General features: G+C 38.3%; 1 long non-coding RNA gene across 17 annotated transcripts in view; it reads right to left on the bottom strand.

The window, feature by feature from the left end:
• LOC106985752 (uncharacterized) overlaps positions 1-14,455 on the bottom strand; it is a 277,059-nt gene that overhangs the window by 154,989 nt on the left and 107,615 nt on the right. For 8 of the 17 annotated variants that reach the window (XR_008289887.1, XR_008289888.1, XR_003418186.2 and 5 more), the window contains one exon: positions 1,792-1,934. The exons of 4 other annotated variants lie outside the window; for them this stretch is intronic. This is a non-coding gene — a long non-coding RNA (uncharacterized LOC106985752). Of the gene's footprint in view, positions 1-1,791; positions 1,935-4,894; positions 5,028-14,455 lie in introns of all 17 variants that reach the window. 5 more of the 17 variants (XR_008289891.1, XR_008289892.1, XR_008289894.1 and 2 more) reach the window with 4 other exon arrangements.

The following is a 14,455-nucleotide window of genomic DNA, read 5'->3' as shown; positions in this document are numbered from 1 at the left end:
GAAGGGCCCCTATACATCACCTGGTTCAATTCTTTCATTTTACCTTTGAGGCAAACTTAGTATGGGAAAGAAATGGGATCTGCCCAAACTGATTGAAATAGTGACAAAGCAGGGTCTGGAAACCCTTTTTCTGCTCCTAGGTGAGAGGTCTTAGGATATTTTCCTCATAGTCTTTTGTTCTCATCTTTAAAACATGTGCAAACACACCTAAGATGATTTGGGTACATGTTATGTTGGACATCTGTTCTTTAGAGCGGGGGTGGCAAACATTTCCTGAAGGGCCACAGTAAATATTTCAGTTTGGGGGAGATATCTGGTCTCTGGCAACTACTCAGCTCTGCTGTTGTATCATGAAAGCAGTCATGGACAATATGTAAACACATGGGTGTGTCTGTGTGCCAATAAAACTTTACAAAAGCAGGAGGTGGGGTGTATTTGACCTATGGGCCATAGTTTGTCAACCCCTGCTCTAGATCTTTGCTAAAGAAGATCAGGGGCAAGCACCTAAGATGCATCTCATGTAGTATGGTGAGTGGAAGATATATGCACATGTCCCCAGCTGGGCAACAGCATTGAAGAAGAGGTCATGAAGGTGAGATCTTCTAAAATGATGAAAGAACGGCAATAAAGGTCTCTTTTTCCTTTGTGTTAGTTGGCCCAAGCAGAGGATGATCAAGTGGTATAAAGGATGTCAAAGACAATAAGCCCATAAATGGAAAGATGAACAGCCATCCCTCTGACATTTCATTATGCCCTTCTGGCTAGGTGGGGGACTTTCTATACAAATAACCAGAGGTGTGGAGCTTTCAAGTTTCAAAGATAATGAATTAAATCTAATTTCAAAATGAGTGGGTCTTTAAGCTAAAACACACACACCCAAACACACACACACACACACACACACACACACACACACACACACACAGGAGCAAAGTATTGTGATCTAAAGTGGTTAGAAAAAAAATGACATAATCAAAAGAATAATTCTATTAAGAGAGCAAGATTTATTATAACTCTGTTTAGTATTGATGGAAAGGAGGCAAGAGTGAGCAGTCTGAAAATGGGATAAAGAGTATTTTTAAAATACAATGTTTAATCTTATTTCCAAAGAAATGTTTCCTAACTTGACTCTTCTTTCAAAATGTTTTTTCCGAAGCACCGGGGTGGCTCAGTCAGTAAAGCATCTGACTTCAGCTCAGGTCAGGATCTCACCAATCGTGGGTTTGAGCCCCGTGTTGGTCTCTGTGCTGACAGCTCAGAGCCTGGAGCCTGCTTTGGATTATGTGTCTCCCTCTCTTTCTGCTCCTCCTCCACTCACTCTCTTTCTCTCTCTTTCTTTCTCTCTCTCTCTCTCTGTCTCTCTCTCTCCCCTGCCTTTCTCTCTCTCTCTCTCTCTCTCTCTCTCTCTCTCTCTCTCATACACACACACACAAATAAACATCAAAAAAATTTTTGTAATTTTTTTTCTACTTAACAATGGTTACTAGTTACTACCTATTTTAAAGAAGTCCTGTGATGAAAATAACCTTTTGAGATGAGGTAAAACCTCAGTAATATATTTCCTTTTCATTTTTTTCACCTATCTGCGACCTTTAACCACAAAGTAAAATAAACAAGAAAAATACTAACAATATTGAGCATGCATTTAAATAATTTCTACTCCTGACAGTTACTCGACATCGACATAATGCTTCCATGGGTCTGATTAACTTGTTGCTTCTCAGGTTAAATATTTCATACCCAGATTTTGTTTCCTTCTCTATTGGACTACAACCTTACATGGAGACACACCTTTTTGTTCCATCATCAATCCCTGAAGTACTGTGGCTCAGTTGGTTAGAACAACAATGTAGACGGCAGTTTCAGTCTGTCTCAGGTTCAGCTAGCATACTGTATCCATGAATCCTGCAGGTCACCTTTGAGGTGGGAGGCTACTGGAGTAAATGACAAGAGGTCAGTAAATCAGGGACAAGAGTCAGTAAGGACTCAAAACTATGTTATCCAAGAATACCAGATTTCCTGGGACAGATCCACTTCCAATAGTAGGCCTCATCGATCATGCCCTAAATATATTTGTTGTTGTCAGATTACAGATTTAGAATTTTAACTTCAGGGCTAGGAGACTTCAGATCCACAAGAAGAGGTGCAACAGGGATTAAGTGAGACAAAAGCTGTGTGAGGCTGCCAAAACCTTGGGCACCTTTCCCTATTTGGGATGGTTGCTCTCCCCTTCCTACTTCCCATTAGGGACTGACTGGCAATGAAGTCCCTAAAATTAAAGAAATGTTAACCTGGAAGTGGAACCTGAGGTAACAGCAGCCAGGGCAAAGCAGGGAAGACAAGTATCTGTGTGAAAGGTCACTGAGTCTCTCTGAACATTCAATTCTTCATCTATCAAATTTGTATATAATACCCATGCTGCCACAGTGGTTATGAGAATATAAGACCAGAATGCATGGAACAAGCCCCTAAAAACTCTGACACAAAAAAAGCCCATATGTTTATTAGGAGTCCATCCCTGGGGCTTATGGGAAAAGGGATCCTGGGTAGCCAGCCCAAGACAAGACATAGCCCCAGAGCTTATCTCTTAGGAAACACTGGTGGGCTTTCCAGCCACCTCAGTCAGCTGCCTCTGCCCTACCATAAGACGAAGAGCTAGGAGAATGGGACCTTTGGGGAGGTGGTCAAACAGCTTTCCCTATTCAAAAGCCAATGCCTTCTAAGTGAATAGTGCCATGTAATGAATAATGAATAATGCCTGTTCACTGAGTACATTGGGGGAAGCAGACATTAGGTAAAAGAATTCTCCAGCAAGGTCTCTCAAAATCCAATTCACCCTAGAATAGATAGATGCTGAGCTGAAGACCATCCCAGGATACTACTTAATTGAGGAGGCTCTCCCTCATCACTCTTTCTAACTTCATCCAAATATCTTTTAGTTTCATTGTTAAGAGGTTGCACTCTTTGCAGGCGCTGCTCCTCCCCTGTGGCTGCCAGGTCTGGAACACTGAGACTGCCTGACCATTTCATAACTCTTGATCCTAAGTTGAGGGCAGCACCATAGCAACACGTGAGTATCAGGGCAGAATATCTAGCATAAACACCTCATCTCAAGTTGCTTCTGTAGCTTGTTCAGAGATACTTGCTGTGACCTTGAGGAATGAAAAGCCATTTTAATATTAGTGTAAGTAAAGCTAATTTAAGAAAGGAAATCTGCTATATATATCAGATAATGTCTTTTAAACTGAAATGTGTGACTTTGGAGTAACTCATGAACTTGGATTATCCTTTTGAATTACCTATGCTTCTATTCTTTCTTTAACACAACTGAAAGCTAGCATCACCATCACACCTCAGTTCTCGGGGGTAGGGCAGAGATGGTGAGAAGGGATCTATTTACTAATATTTGGACACTAATGAATGGACACTCTGAAAAACAAAGAAAAATACTTTTTGAAAACAATGTCATTAAGACAATGCCTACTTTCACAGAGCTTAACGTGTGTTGGCATCAATTATTTGATGACATCAATCCTCAAAGTCAATTTGCAAGTATGTACTGAGTATCTACCACATGTGAAAGAAAACACTCCATGCTGTAACTATAGAAGCCTAAGTAATTCTAGAGGATGTGATGTTGTCACTTGAAAAAGAAGAGAATAGGAAATGGAGAAGGAACATGAATTTCTGAGTACCTACTATGTGTTTGTGTGTACTTGTGTGTGTGTGTGTGTGTGTGTGTGTGTGTGTCCTTCTTAAGAACCATGGAAGATAGGTGCCATTAGTTCATCATTAGTTCATTATAAAAATGAAGAAACTTAAGTGGGTAGGTATTAAGATTGTCTATGGACATACAGGCAGTGTGACATAGGGCCATGATTCCAAAAGGACTCCAAAGACTGTGCCCTTTTCACTATACTGTGTTGACATCTATAAATATGGTTCTTTATATCTGGAGTAGGACATGTACATGATGATCCTGGACTATCTTATACACAGCAAGAAAATTTTCAAAGACTACTAGAGTCATGTAAAAAGGACTAAGGGACCAACTTAAAGAGTTTCCCAATGGCCAATGCAAGCCTCAATATGAATAAGAACAATGTATTACAGGTGCCTTGGTGGCTCAGTTGGTTAAGCATCCAGCTCTTGATTTTGGCTCAGGTCATGATCTTCTGGTTTGTGAGATCAAGCCCCGCATCAGGCTCTGAGCTTACAGAGCAGAGTCTGCTTGGGATTCTCTCTCTCCCTCTCTCTCTCTCTCTCCCCCTGCCTCTCGATTAAAAAAATAACAATAGAGGCACCTGGGTGGCTCAGTCAGTTAAGCGTCTGACTTCAGCTTAGATCATGATCTCACGGTTCGTGGGTTCGAGTCCCACATCAGGCTCTGTGCTGACAGCTCAGAGCCTGGAGCCTTCTTCGGATTCTGTGTCTCCCTCTCTCTCTGCCCCTCCCCTGCTCATGCTCTGTCTCTCTCTCTCAAAAATAAATAAATATACATTAAAAAAAAGAAAGACTTTAAAAAATAACAATGGATTAAAACACCATTAATTCATCATAAAGTCCATTCATTCATCATTATATTTTAAAAAATAATCACTCATTGGTTTTATTCGTGAATGCTGGCAAACTAGCTCATTATTTTGAATCAGGCCTTTATCTTGCCTCCTTATACAAACTGCACCCTGGATAAACAAGTAGTGGATGTATAGATATATTCTAGTTAATAAATAAAGAATGAATAAAAAAAGAAAAACATCACCATGTTGCACTCCTTAATGAATAAATGAATCTAGACTTATATCATCAAAGGCTGATAACATAAAAATAGAGAAAGCCAGATAGTATGTGTCACTTAATGGAGAGCACAAAAGCATACATGAAGTAATCTCACCAAAAACAAAACAAAAGGGGCACCTGGGTGGCTCAATTGGTTAAGCATCGGACTCTTGATCTCAGCTCAGGTCTTGATCTCAAGGTTGTGAGTTCAACCTTCAGGTTGGGCTCCACGCTGGGCATGAAGCCTACTTAAAAAAACAACAAAAATAAAATAAAATGCTAAAAAAAAAACCCTTTAACCTGAATCTAATTAAGCCTCTAAAATCAATTACTAATTTAGAGAAAACACAGAAGTCTGGGGATACGTAGACTACTTAAGTAAGAAACTTAACAATGGGCATACAATCAGCAAAATCCAGAGTGTGGGAAATGCTACAGCCTACTTAAAAAAACAACAAAGGCATTGTCTCAATTATGTTGTCTTAAAAAAGCATTTTTCCTTTATTTTTCAGAGTGTCCATTCAAAAATAGTAATAAATAGATCCCTTCTCACCATGTCTGCCCTACTCCACAGAACTGAGATGTGATGATGCCAGCTTTCATCTGTGTTAAAGAAAAAAGAGATGAATGGATAATTCAAAATGGAAAAAAACAACCTATTTTCTTCCAAAAATCAATTGCAAGAAGAAAAAGGATTGAAGGGGAACCTATAGATTAAAAGAGACCAAAAGGCTATTATCAATCAATTATAGTATCTAGCTCTTACTTAGAGCTTTAGTCAAGCAAATAAGAATCCATTTATCCCAGCTGTAAGATAATTGGAAACTAGAACACTGACTGGATATTTGTTTATTTTAATGAAGTTCTGTTCATTTTGAGGTGTGATAATTGCGTTGTGGATGTTTTTATAGAGTCCCAATCCTTTAGAAGTACATACTGAACCACTTACAGATAAAATGTTATGATGTCTATGACTTGCTCCAAGATATTACAAAAAGAGGAAAAATGGCTGTGGTATAGATGTGAGTGGCCATGGGTTGATCATTTTTGAGGATGGGTGATGGGCACAGGAGTCTTATTATAGAATTCTATCTGCTTTTGTATATGCTTGAAATTTTCATAATAAAAAGATGTATCTATAGAAAGCACACACATATGATTTGAAAATACATGCACATATATATGTGCCCAAATACCAACTCAGGGAATTGATGATATGGATATACAGTGGAATCACTGAATATGCACATATGAGTTATAACAATTTAAACATAGGCACTCAGCATACAGACAGGGAGAGGGAGAACAGGGGAGAGAGAAAAAGAGACAGAGAGACCAAGATATAAACAGAAAGACAGAAGAGAGAGTTGACATAGAAAAGACAACAACTAAAGTGTGCCTCTCAGAGAGTGAGTATCTCACTGCGAATCTGGTGTTTAAAGATGTATATATGTCACTCAATTTGGCTCATAACTACAAGTTCATCTCTTCATCAGGTGCTGAACCAGACTCAACGATCTACTTCAATACTGGAGGACAAACAGGCAAACAGGGATGATAAAGATATGGTATGCCAGCATTCTCAAGGGAATTTTAAGGATGTTTTTGACTCTATGGGATTTTCACCGACAATTAGACAATTTATAAAAAGATGCAAAAGTCCACTATACCTCATACATGTGTGCAAGGGCATGTGTAAAAAGATGTTTAATGTATCACTGTAATTTTTTAAAAACTGGAAAATCTTAAATGCTCACTAATAGAGTATTGGTTAAACATGGTGCATCCTCATAATGGAATTCTTTATGGAGCCATTAAAAAGAAGGTAGGTGGCACAAAAACAGACACTCAGATCAATGGAACAGAATACAAAACTCAGAAATGGACCCACAAATGTATGGCCAACTAATCTTTGACAAAGCAGGAACGAATATTCAATGGAATAAAGACAGTCTCTTCAGCAAGTGTTGCTGGGAAAACTGGACAGCGATGTGCAGAAAAATGAACCTGGACCACGTTCTTACACCATACACAAAAATAAACTCAAAATGGATGAAAGACCTCAATGTAAGACAGGAAGCGATCAAAATCCTTGAGGAGAAAGCAGGCAAAAACCTCTTTGACCTTGGCCGCAGCAACTTCTTACTCAACACATCTCCGAAGGTAAGGGAAACAAAAGCAAAAATGAACTATTGGGACCTCATCAAGATAAAAAGCTTCTGTACAGTGAGGGAAACAATCAGCAAAACTAAAAGACAACCGACAGAATGGGAGAAGATATTTGCAAATGACATATCAGATAAAGGGTTAGTATCCAAAATCTATAAAGAACTTATTAAACTCAACACCCCAAAAAACAAATAATCCAGTGAAGAAATGGGTGAAAAACATGAATAGACACTTCTCCAAAGAAGACATCCAGATGGCCAACCGACACATGAAAAAATGCTCAACATCACTCATCATCAGGGAAATACAAATCAAAACCACAACGAGATACCACCTCACACCTGTCCGAATGGCTAACATTAACAACTCAGGCAACAACAGACGTTGGCGAGGATGTGGAGACAGAGAATCTCTTTTGCACTGCTGGTGGGAATGCAAACTGGTGCAGTCACTCTGGAAAACAGTATGGAGGTTCCGCAAAAAATTAAAAATAGAACTACTCTACGACCCAGCACTTGCACTACCAGGTATTTATCCAAAGGATATAGGTATGCTGTTTCAAAGGGGCACATGCACCCCAATGTTTATAGCAATGCTATCAACAATAGCCAAGGTATGAAAAGAGCCCAAATGTCCATTTATGGATGAATGTATAAAGAAGATGTGGTATATATATACAATGGCGTATTACTCAGCAATCAAAAAGAATGAAATCTTGCCATTTGCAGCTATGTGGACGGAACTAGAGGGTATTATGCTAAGCGAAATTAGTCAGAGAAATAAAAATATATGACTTCATTCATATGAGGACTTTAAGACAAAGAACAGATGAACATAAAGGAAGGGAAACAAAAATAATATAAAAACAGGGAGGGAGACAAAACATAGGAGACTCTTAAATATGGAGAACAAAAAGAGGGTTGCTGGAGGGGTTATGGGAGAGGGGATGGGCTAAATGGGTAAGGGGCATTAAGGAATCTACTCCTGAAATCATTGTTGTACTATATGCTAAATAACTTGGATGTAAATTTAAATAGATGATAGGTAGATAGATAGATAGATAGATAGATAGATAGATAGATAGAAGGTAGGTATTTTCCATGCACTGATCGAAACAGATGCCCAAGACATAGTGTTACATAAAAAAAGCATGTGTCAGAATAGTGTATATAGTGTGTTTCCATTTTTGTAAATAAAAAGAACAGAGATATATCCATAGATACATACATACCACTATGTTTTTACTAGAAGACTTGTTTCTTGAAGAATAATGAGGTATTACAAGAAACTGGCAATAGTTATAGACTGATGAGAGGGAAAAGGATTTAAAGTAGAAGAGTGACTTCATTTTCATTATATACTTTCTACATACTTTGAAATCTTATTATGTACATGTAGTCGCATTTAAAATTTTGCTGAAGTATAACACACATGAAGAAAAGTGTACAGCTCACACCTGTATAGCTTAATAAATTAACATACCATGAACATGCTCCAGGCACCAACACAGAACATTACCAACACAGAACAAGTCTCTAAAAGTCCCATCATGTCCCCATAATTTTCCTGTCCTCCATTTTGAAAGTTAACCATTATCCTATTCTAATATCATGGTTTAGCTTTGTCTGTTTTTTGAACTTTATATAAGCTGAAATAGCATGTGTTTTTTAGGGTCTGATTTATTTCAATAAATATGATGTTTGTAAGAGTCTTCCATATTCTTGTATCTAGCTCTAATTTTTCTCAACTGTATTGAATTGTATAAATGTACGACAATTTATTCATGTATTCACTATTGGTAGATATTTGGGTTGTTTCCATTATTTGACTGGTACTAAATAAATAATGCTCTAATGGACATTCTTGTATATATATTTCAGTGAACACATGCAGTGGAATTGCTGGGCCATTGGGTAGGTTTGTTTAGCTTTAGTAGATACTGCCAAACAGCTTCCCCAAGTGGTGGTCAGCTAGCAGTGTATGAAAGTTGAATTAATTTTCAAACAAATAATAAGAAGAAAAACAAAACCCCTAACTCAATTAATATAAACAGTGATGATTTGAGTTGTATTTCTGTGTTATATTCTGTGTTGAATTTTTACAAATTAAAGTTAAAAACATAAGTCACTATGTTACCTAATGTGCTTATACAAGGTTTCTATGACAAATCCCAATTTGAATTTCATGTCAGGGAGAAGCTGATCTTTAAAGAGGAATATATCTGCTTTCTAGTTCTCAGGTAATATATACTAGTGTAACCCTTACCCTTGACTGCCAAAAACTCAGTCATCGTCAGTGCTCAACAAGGATAGCATTCCACTCATGCAAGGTATCTGGTAATATCTACTCCTTAAAATAGACAATTCTGTTCTATGTCTTACTTTGCATTATGTTTAAACTTGCAAGCTTCTTAAAATCCTTTTGCAAGGAAAGGAAAGAGGATAAATCGTAAATAAATAAACCAAAAATAGTTCTAGCCCCAGATGGTGAAGTTTTAAAAGGAACTTTAAGAAATTAAGGTTAATTCAACCCAAACAACAAAAGTACAGAAAGGAAGCAGATAAAATGCAGTGTTCTATAATGTAAGATTAGCCAACCAACCTGTCACATGGCTGGTGGCCAAGATAATGTCAGGTTTAAATGAGTTCTAGGTCTCCAAGAAACAAAATGACATGCTTTATCCTAATGGGGAAGGTGGAAAAAGCAATGCTCTCCCAGGATTTGAGACCTTTTGGCTAAATACTATTAAATAAGTCCTTTCCCCCAGAATCAAGTCTGATTTCTTCTCCTTAAAGTGGAATTAAATCCATCTTTGGAAGGGACACACAGTCTGCACAGTCTACGACTGTATCTCTCAGTCAAGTATTGCTACCTGGAACATATTCCTAGTTGTTCCTTCAGACAGATAGAATCCCACATCCTTGTTGGTCACTATCAAAAAGAACTCAAACCAATCCAAAGGTCCTTCACCTTTGGATGCTATTCTGGTGTTCAGCTAATGCTTGATAAATGTATCAATGAATTTATTAGATCTCATGGTAATGACCTCATTCAACAAGATCTTTCCATTTGGTGAAAGGCTAAGTCTGCTCAGTTTCAAATGGATATCACAAAGAACAGGAGCTCAAGGGAAGGAGACAGCTTGGGCTAAGGTTTCCAGTAAGGTTTCCAAATATCTGGAATTTGAGTGTAACTTTGAAGAGGAGGTAAGGTATAAAGGTAATAATTAATGTGACGTTTGGGAAATCAAATATGCAGATCAATGTATCCATAGACCAAAGCAGAGGGAATGAATATCAGGAAAGGAGATTTGGCTCAGTTAATGGAGGCCCTTGAATGCCAAACTAGGGAATTTGGATTGTATGCTACTATTGAAGATTTTTTAGTGAGAATAGATTATGATGAAAGCGATGTTTCAGGAAATGATTCTAACCATGGTGTGTAGCACAGACTGGACTGGGGAGAAAAATAAGTAGGGAGTCCACTGCTATTGCTATATCCCAGGCAAAGACAACTAGTGTCTAAAACTGGGTGACAACATAAGGGATAGAAAGGCAGAAACAGAGAAGAGTACAAAGGAAGAACCACCAGGGTTCAGAAGTGATAAGGTGTACAAAAGGAGGCCGAAGGAAGAGTTAAGAATGCCACTGAGGATTGGACTGAGGACAATCATGAAACAAATACCTCCACTACTTATGGTAGCATTTTTTGTAATAGAAAAAGACTAGAATCGATACAAATATCTGTCAACAGGGACTGACAAGCTGAACAAACTACAGTTCCTCTTTTGGAGAGCATACTATCCAGTCATAAAAAAGGAACAACGAAGATCTCCATACATTGATATAGAATGATCTCTAGAGCATAATGTTAAGTGAAAAAAGGGAGAAAAACGGTTTTTATGGTATGTGCTAAATTTTTGTAACATATGGGGGTGAAATACAATTACTTATTCTCTTTTGTTTAATATTCAAACACATAACAGATGGATAAGCCAAAACCTAATTAAACATAGAGGGAAGGAGAAAAAAGAATGAGGGCAGGATGGAAGCAAGGCATTTAGAATATCTCCTGTTATATGGTTTTGACTTTGGAACTCTGTAAATGTTTTACATAAATTAAATGTAAAATTAAATTTCAAAAAAGAAAGAAAACAAGCTGTAAACCTGAGAAAAAAAATGAAGCAAATGAATCAAACTATGTATCAAGTTGGTAACATAACCACACAGAGAAAGAAATTACTTTTTAAGTGACTGAAACACAACCCTTTGACTACCTCCTTAGTAGGATTTATTCTAAGGGCAAAAGGAAGAGCAAAGAAATCTTAAACTGCATTCAGTAATCTTAGTAGTAACATTGGAATTGCTCCCTTGAAACTGTTACAGATATAATATAGGGTAATTCAAGTAATGACAATGTCATTAGGAACCAAGACTTTCAGAATGAGAGAAATGAGATACAGTTACAAAATAAAAAATGTTAAGTAAAACCCCTATACTCTTAAATTCAGCTTCAAAATATCAGTAGGAATTCATCATGTTTCCTTTTTAAAAAATAGGCATTTTCCAGCTCTTTCACTAAAAAGATAAAACCTGACAACCCAACCACAGTGAGGAAACTCAGTCCTCAGATTGGGCTTTCTTAATACCATTTCCTATCAAAGGGAACAAGAGAGCTCCTTGGCAAAATGGTTAACTCCAGGACTGGGTTTGAAATTGTATAAGATGAGCCTGAAACCAAACCAAAAATCAAGAAATCTATCAGGACAAAAGGAAACAGAAGCCAACCTGAAAAGACCCCCAGTGGCCTAAGATGAAATAATTTTAGCAACAAAATGAATAATGACTACACTACGTCAAAACATACTAAATATATAAAAATCTATGAGTTTATAACAATATGTAATAGACTTGATTGGTCACCACTGGAGGCTGCTAGGATACCAACTCATTCTGAAAATTGATGTTTTTATAAGGGAAGGTATCAAATATTTATATTGCCCTTTTTTTTGGTACACTAATTCGAGGTAACTAAATGGTTGAAGAATAAAATTATACAAAAATCCCAAGTAATGAATGTAGAAGCATAGCAGAATTAGAAAAATGCCATTTTGCAACTCTTAATGAAATAATAGACCAAAACAGTAATCATCAATGGCTGTTAAAACCATCAGGTGAAGGGTTCATGGGGACCTTTATAATGGAGGCCTCCAGGTGATACCATTTAAACCCACTGATCAATCTTAGTAACACTAAAAATGAGGCACCTAGATATGATTTGCCTCATGAGGTGATGTAATACAAAGTACACAGCACTGGCTGTGAAGTATTCTTACCCAAACACCTCAACCTGAACCTAATCAAAGCCTCTAGACATAACTACCAGTTCAGAGGAAATATAAGGGATAGAGAAACAAGTTCAATGACAACATGAGAAAACAAACAAATTGAGAATATGAGACATTCTTCAGGGCAAATGACCTGGTTTCTCCAACAACTCAAAAAACAATAAAAGACTTATAAAACATAGCCAAATGCAGTGTGTGGGCTCTATTTGGATTCTAATTTTAAAAAACTAATTTAAAAAACTAAATTACATCTTTGAGAAAATCAGGGAAATCTGAATATGGATTGGGTATGAAATGATACCAATAATTATCGTTAATTTTGTTAAATGTGATAATAGCATAGTAGTGTGTGTGTGTGTGTGTGTGTGTGTGCGCGTATTAGTGTATGTATTCCTTATATATGTATATATGTATATATACAAGGAAGGGGTCAGAAAAGCATGAGGAATTCCAAAGTAGTTTGGTCTTAAAGAGGCTAAAGAAGTAAAGCATTTCAAGGTAAAGGTGGTCAACAGTGTTAAATTCTGGAACAAGTCTGATTTAGGCCTCGGAAAATGGAGCCATCTGTTATCCCACATTCCTACTATATTTCCAAATTAATTCCAAGCTGACTATGACCTCAATAATAGTAGCAAGCCTGTAAGAAAGTGTCTCAGTCCTCAGTCTTCCCCTGTTCTCCATTCATGTCTTCCCTCACTCCCCTACTCACTTAACCATCATTCCCTGAGTCTCTACTCCAAGCCACACCTACTACATCCTGCCAGACTTGCTATGTTCTGCATATACTGAGACAAAGATCTGTACTCTGGAAGCTCACAGCTTAATGAGGAAGACAGATCTGGAAAAATAATCACCACACAGTGTTAACATTTCAGCAACAGCTTATATACCCTGGGCCAGGCACTATGGGAGGCACTAGAGATACAAACATAAACAAGTAGTTCCTGCCCACCAGAGTTCAGAATACAGCTTGGAAGGCAACAGAATCACAATATATTAAGATATGAACTAAAAATAAATGTACAAATTATATGAAAGTACAGAGCAGGAAATGGGGCTAGTAAGGAAGCCCTGCAAGATGGGGACTATTCAATATGCCCATTTTACATATGAGAAAATGGAGTACAGGGAGGTGAGTTGACTGGCCCAAGGCCATGCAACTGTGTGTGGCACAGCAAAACTTTAAGGGCCCATTTGTGAGACTCAGGAGTTTGGGTTTTATCCACTCTGTCACATTGCCTGAATGCCTCTTCTAAGACTCTCCATTCTCTTACCACTGTGATTCCCTGGTTGTACCCCTAGAGGCACAGAGAAGATGCTCAATGAGCATTTGCTGAGTGAATAAATGAGTTATGCAACCTCATAGGGTTGTTGGAAAGGTTCACTGCGATAAGTACTAGGCTCATTAGAGGTCACTATGTAGAATCACTGTGGCAGGTGGCAGCTAAGGATCGCTCCTGTGTGGGCCACTATTACCCAAAAGAAAAGACACATGCAACAAGTGTGTCGGGATTACTAATGATTGGCATCAGAGAGCTCTGAAGTCAGTGGACAGGGCTTCAGTCACTAGGGCTGGGAGGGTGAGTGGCAAGGGCCAGGCAAAGTCCCAACCCTAGAGGGTTCATGCTCTGAATACAGGGGTTAAGGGACTCAGATGTAGTTATTTAAACTGGGTCACCAGCTCAGAGCCAACCAAGCCATTAGCCTGAGGTTCTAGAAAGTCCTCCAAAGATGAAGGTGGATGAAAAACAGAAGAAGAAAGCACAGGAGGAGGAGAAGGAAGGAGGAAGGCAGGAGAGGAAAGGAGAATAGTGGCAGCTAAGATTTACCAAATGCTGCCTGTGGGCCAGGTGCTGGGCTGAGTGCTTTCTAGGCAGTGAGATAACCCTCACAACCATCCTATGAGGCAGATATACTAATATGAACTTCTCCACTTTGTAGATGTTCCCCATAGACATTTAGTAACTTACTTGCAGCCACAAAACCAGAATCTGAACTCAGGCAGCCTGACACCCAAGGCACGGCTCTAATGCACTATATACCTCACAGGGTCTCGGGGTCTTACTGAGATGGGTCTTACTCGTAGGGGCAAGGGGCTCTACACTCCTCTTCCCGCACCCATCTGAACCCTGCCTTCAGGTAGCAGTGACCCTGGCTGAT

This window comes from Acinonyx jubatus, chromosome X, assembly GCF_027475565.1.
Source record: "Acinonyx jubatus isolate Ajub_Pintada_27869175 chromosome X, VMU_Ajub_asm_v1.0, whole genome shotgun sequence".
NCBI lineage: Eukaryota > Metazoa > Chordata > Mammalia > Carnivora > Felidae > Acinonyx > Acinonyx jubatus.
Note: the sequence above shows the minus strand (reverse complement) of the source record. Positions and strands in the feature narration are given on the sequence as shown.